A 6,412-nucleotide genomic window follows, 5' to 3' on the forward strand; every position below is an offset into this window, starting at 1 on the left:
TTAGGCTTTTTGGGAGTTAGGTTTTGTTATTATGACACTAATTAGAATATAACCAAGTAATATAATCTCTACTGAATATTACTATATGTTGAAAAAAACAATACATGTATGCAAAATTACTTGAGATCGCAATAGAACTTGAGATTACATATATATATATATATATATAACTTAGTGTACGTGATATAAAACATATTTATAAAAATGAATGGAGAAAGCAAAATCGCAAAATCGTCGACAGCAGGATTCGAACCTGCGCAGGCAAAGCCCAACAGATTTCGAGTCTGTCTCCTTAACCACTCGGACATATCGACATGACGACGTTCAACTTAGAAGCTTAATTCATTCTTTAATCCAAAAGATTATGTTTGCATTACCTCTTCCTTAATTTTAGAAAATAATACTTATTTCAATAAGAAAAAAGTACAGCATTGTTTGTTTACGTTTGTTTAAGTTTTTAAATATAAATGGACGCAAAAAAGAAAATAAATAAGAAACAAAAATAGCATAGTAAAAAAATAAACCTTTTTTTTATAACTATAACCTAACATAATATAGAATCTTATTTTATAAAAACTGTTTGGTTTTAAAAATATGAAATATCACCTCCAAATAAACACATAAAATTTGTACAATATGAGAAAGAAACCAAGAACAAATAGTTGATAAGTCATAAAGTTGGTGGATCGATGTAGAATGAAATTTATCGTTAATTACTTGTTTATGTTTCTTGATCTATTGTCTTATTGTCTTAATGTTTAAATTCATTTTTATATACATAGGTGTATATGTAGTGTGAAAAGAGAAGTTTTATATTTAGAATTTGTTCTTTACTTTTTATATTATGAAAGGAGCAAGTTGCTTTTTTAATAGTATACATTAATTTGTATATAACAATGTCAAATGATAATGTTGTTATAAATTTTTACTTAACAATATCAAATGCGATTCTATCCAACTTTGTAAAAAAACTTTTAAAAAAATATATTTGAAATACTCTCATCAAATTGTACAATCTCGAATAGAGCTTTAAGATTAGAAAATTAATTAAGTGTTTGATACAGATGATAATGAAGTATGTTGATGGAGATTTTTTAGCATTTTACAAGTATGAAAATATTACGACACAATTTTTTGTTTCACATACACCTTAGTAGAATGGTGTGGTACATCGAATGAATATAATTCTCCTTGATAAAAAAAAAAGTTATGCTAAGTATAATTAATGCGGACAAGCATTTTAGGTAGAAGTACTTAAAACCACTTCTTACGTGATAAATCAATTGTTGTTAATAACTATAGGTTTGAGGAGGACATCGAATGAAGATATGGAATGGGAAACTAACTAATTATTCTTCCTTACGAGTATTTAGTTATCATATATATGTTATATACAACTTATAAGAAAAAAGAAACTAAGTTGAATCTAAAATTTAAAAAAGTTGTATTCTTTGGCTATACGAACAATTTGAAGAGGTATCGTCTATAGGATACCAATGCATACAACGTTGATTATAGGAGGATGTAACTTTTTTGTAGAATATGAACCGTAAAATGAGCAAATAAATTTATAAAGGACACTACCATAGTATAAATAAAGAATAAGTCTTTAGATTATTCTTCTAAGTCCAAGCAAGATCTATAGTAGCTTTATTTCTGGTCATATTGAATGGGACCGAGGTCAATACTCCGAACTCTTCCTTCCAACCAAAGCGCGACGCCAAACTCAGCTTTCTATCTCCGAATGGTTGGGGTGTGGGGTGACCTGCAAGAAAACACTTTGACGCTCAAGTCAGTGAAATGCTCTCTAAAAGGTCGTAATGAAATCTCAGAAAAATCAGCTTTACCTGGCTACCAGTTCTGTATTTATAGGATTCGTGATTGTCCAACCCATTGAGTGTCATTTAATGTAACATATTCCGTGCCTCATTATTCGCCAATCTTACCATTTCCAGCACAATTTGACTGATACCTCTCGTTGATTGATCAAACTCGTTAATTGATCATAAATGTAATGTGATACGGTCATTAATCACCTTCATTTCTTATTAATGCTATTAAATGCGTAGTAACCCGCTCTTCCATGACGCCTACCGATCGACTCAACATGCTGGCCGCTGCTACCGATCGTACCATATAGTACAATTTCTATAACAATGAAAGGAAATTGTTGATAGGGGGAGCTTAACTTCTTTATATCTTAGTTTTTTATGATGAACAATTAAATGATTATTAATGATTTTTTGCATAATAAATGACATAACAAATGTTTTACTTTTATCATGTTTGTGCCACATATGTTAATCCATTAATGTTGAATGAATCAAGCTTAAAAGAGGTTAAAAATCTCATTTCAAATATAAATAATCGATTAAAGAATGTATATAATTTGTTAGATTTTGCCAGATCACTTAGAAAGCTAACATATGCAAATTTCTCTGTTATAATCGATTATACAAAATACATAATTGATTAAAATAGAGAAAAAACATAATTTATTATATAAGTGAGATAATCTGTTAAAGATGGAAAATGGATGGCTAATATAACTAAGTGTGGAAATAATCGATTACAAGTCTAATAATCAATTAAAACAGATAAATAGTTTAATCCATTACATACATAGCCTAATCTGTTAAGAATGTTAAATGAATCGGTAATATGCTTAAGTGATTCAATAATCGATTATACATATAGGAGAGAAAAAACATAACTGATTATGCAATTAACATATTGATTATAATGAGACAAGATTTGAAAATTTTATATATGTGTGTCTTGAAACCTGTTTTCATAACATTAACATTTTCAAATACTAACAAATCTTCTGAGTTTGTGTATAGGTGCTCTCAAAGACATGTTCTTATAGGAATCAAAGCTTTCTTGGTGATCAATCAACAAGGATTCATTCAAGGCAATTGGGCTACATAGGATCTGATTAATTATGCACTTTGAAGAGTGTATTGAAGATCAGGTTCTTCAAACAATTTGTATTGTGTATCTGTGCGGGTACAGCCAGGGGTTAAGAACTGGGATTGCTCTTAGTATTTGCAAGAGATTGAGGGTGTTCATCTCTTGGGTTGCTATTTTGATTTTGAGTGGTGAAAGGAGTGCATTGAGAGTGTTGTCTCTGTATTTTTGTATACTCAATCATTATAGTGGAATCCCTTCAACTAAGGTTGTTGAAGGAGGACTAGATGTAAGCTTGTGATAGCCGAACCAATATAGGTTGTTTGTGTGCTTGATCTTTCTCTACTCCTTTCTCCACTTGTTAATTCAATACTATTTCTTTATTGATTTCAAGAAACCAAGAACTCATAAAGATTTCAAAGAGATCATAAAAAATGGTTAATCCAATTCACCCCCCTCTTGGCTTGAAATATAAGATAATTTTTTCTTACAGAAATGATCATCATACAAATTGTTTACCCAAATACTTATTGTACTATACACGTTTGAATACACTTCAGTCATGTCAGTATAATAACATTGTTTACCCGAGTACATCTCGACCACCTAAGTTGAAATGTATTTGGCCTAGACATATGCGGCTAGGATGAGACCATATCGGTCAGACTACTGATATAGTTAAACTATGATTAAGTTAAGAAGAAGAGTTAAATCAATATTAACAAGTAATTAGGTAACACACCTTAAGTCCATCTAGGAATAATAATATAATTAGAACATTTTATGAGATACTTTAATTATGTTAATTAATTATTGTATTTATTACCATCTGACACACTTGGTTGACTTGAACATCGAAGTATTTTCTACAGACACAATCCTCATTCAAATTGAAGAGGACAAGTATTCTTAGAGAGGACGAGTCCCTTGTAATTGGAACTAGGAATGCTTGGAAAATTAGAATAAATGTATAACACATCATTCAATTCAAGAAATTTGTAAATTTCGATGGTTCTAACAAGATTGAAATGTATTTTGTTACTATTAAGTAGAGACAATTGTATTTTGGTGATATTTGTGATTGAGGATAAAGAATTTTTATCATGTAATCAATGGAATTATTATTTAAGGTGAAAACATGAAAATATCATGTGAAAAATCAATTTGTAATTATTGTAGAAGAACAAAAAATTATTGGTATTGCTTATGAATCAATCTTTACTTGGTATATGTTGAACCTTTCTTACAAAACATCACAACTCCTTGAAATTTTTCCATTTGAGTGGCTAATGTTATAGTCACATTCAAAAATATAATTTGGGAAGCATGTATACCCTTTTAAATATTTAATATCCGTAGAAAATAATAAGGTAAAGATAAAAAAATAAATAATGTAAGAATGTTAATGGGGCGGAACATGTACAGGTTTGATTTTTCCATCCACATCTTCAAAGTAAATTTTTCCTCATTTATGAGTATGAAATTTTAATTCTATCCTTTTCTCTATTGGATAAAGAGAATACTGTTGTGTTCGGATGAGCGGATTTTACTGTTCAGAAGGAAAAACGAAGACTTAATTGAGAGATTGATTGTGTTCGCTTTCGAGAATTTGATAAGACGAAATCAAACGGATTTGCGGGATATCTCCATTTTCTATCACTCGCTAAAATGCGAAGATTTACGGTGATTTCAGTTAAAATGTCATATTTGTCCTCTTCATTTTTGAAATAACATTTATAAAATAATACGTAGAAGAACGAAGAATGATGGATGGGTGAACACGATGGAGGGGATTCCCGCCATCGCCACCACTGCCGAGAGCGCGACCGAGGTGTCGCCGGTGGAGGCGCAGCCCACGCCGACCACCGGTCGTTGCATCTTGCGTAGACAATTGACCTGGCTGACGAGCACCGTCATGCCAAGATCCTTGAAGCTTCCAGTGTGGCTGATTCCGGAGTGCTTTCACCCACAAATCATTCATTCCGGCACACTCTTTGTGTCGCTCTACTTCCTCTACAACGTCGTTTCTGATTCCCTCACTAGGATCGGGTGCTTCCAACTGCTAAACCACGGGATTCCATCACAGCTGGTGGACTCCGTCGCTGAGGACGTCGCTGGAGTGTTCCAGGTACCGCATGCAAATCAAACAGAATCATCAGAGTCAACTTTAACAGTGAACAAATCAAACCTTCTCTTACTAGATTTTGGGTGCTTCAAGGAAAATCTCCTAGAAGAAAAGGCATAGTTGTTTGCTGTTAAAGTTGCATGAAATGCACAAGCCATTATTGGGGTCTGAAATTGAAGTTCAGACCAAAATGGTCTCTAGAGAAAAACAAAAACAACAAAATGAATTTTAGAAATTTAGGATTAAAGAGGATCTTGGAGTTATGGTAGAGAATTTTGTGTTTTGAGGATTGGTGTTTCGTGGTTGAGTTGGGATATGTGTGGACACAGGAAAGTGCTTGTGTTGTGCCGTTGGGAAAATATTTTATGGAAACTGTTATAGCTCATGGACACATGTTAAATAATTAGTTAAAAAGTTTTTCTTTAAGTAATTTGTATTTCAACAAAAGTAATACACAGTTTTTTATATTGTAAGATAAAATGTATACTTTTAATTAAAAATGATTTTTTATATAACTTTTTAATCAAAATCAATTCAAGTTGTTTTTAAAATATAAAATTTTATCTCTTTACAAAACAAATTGATAATTCTGCCCCTTGATTTTTGTCTAAAAAAACTTAATTCATGAAAATCAAAATACAAATTCACACCTTCAATCACACTATACATTTAAAAATAAATTTATTTTACTAAATTATAATTTTTAATTTTTAAAAATAAATTTTAATAATTATTTATAATTTTGGTCTCTTTATAAACATTTTTACAATTAAATATAACAATAATAAATAACATTTTATATCACTTTAATAACTAGGGGTATTTTGGTAATTTTTAATTTCTACCAATTAAACAAATTTTTAAAATATGTCACATCAATCAAATCTTACACTAATTCTCACAAACTTTACTTCCAAATTCACTCTCAATTACCCACAAATCCACTCAAAAAAAAAAAATAACCCTCAAATCCACTCAAATCCATTCAAATCATCTCCCATGAATCATCTCCTCCAAATCCCTTGAAAAGAACAAGCGTACATGTCCTCAGACTCGTACTTCTCTATTTACTATTCCAAATATGTTTTAGTAATTTAAAACAAAAACAAAATATAAAAGCAGATACGGAATAAATATAAAATCAGAGACAAAATAAATGTATACCTATTCATCTCATCGTATCCAATTAAAAAGGTGGATATTATCCCATATCCATCCATATTTTGTCATTAAGTTTATTTACTAGTAAAAGAAGTATTTTTTTTCTCTTTTTAGTTTTTATAAGATCAATATTGTAATCATGATGATTAGAGCTGTCAAAACGGGTAACCCGGCTCAACCCGGCCCGACCCACCACGGGTTGGTCACTTAGTGAGC

General features: G+C 30.8%; 1 non-coding gene across 1 annotated transcript; it reads right to left on the bottom strand.

Annotated features, from left to right (window-relative positions):
• Positions 1–232: 232 nt before the first annotated feature.
• On the bottom strand, positions 233–314 carry TRNAS-CGA. Its single transcript has one exon. It is a non-coding gene; the product is annotated as a tRNA-Ser (tRNA).
• Between the last annotated feature and the right edge of the window lie 6,098 nt (positions 315–6,412).

This window comes from Vigna radiata, chromosome 5, assembly GCF_000741045.1.
Source record: "Vigna radiata var. radiata cultivar VC1973A chromosome 5, Vradiata_ver6, whole genome shotgun sequence".
NCBI classification, from domain to species: domain Eukaryota; kingdom Viridiplantae; phylum Streptophyta; class Magnoliopsida; order Fabales; family Fabaceae; genus Vigna; species Vigna radiata.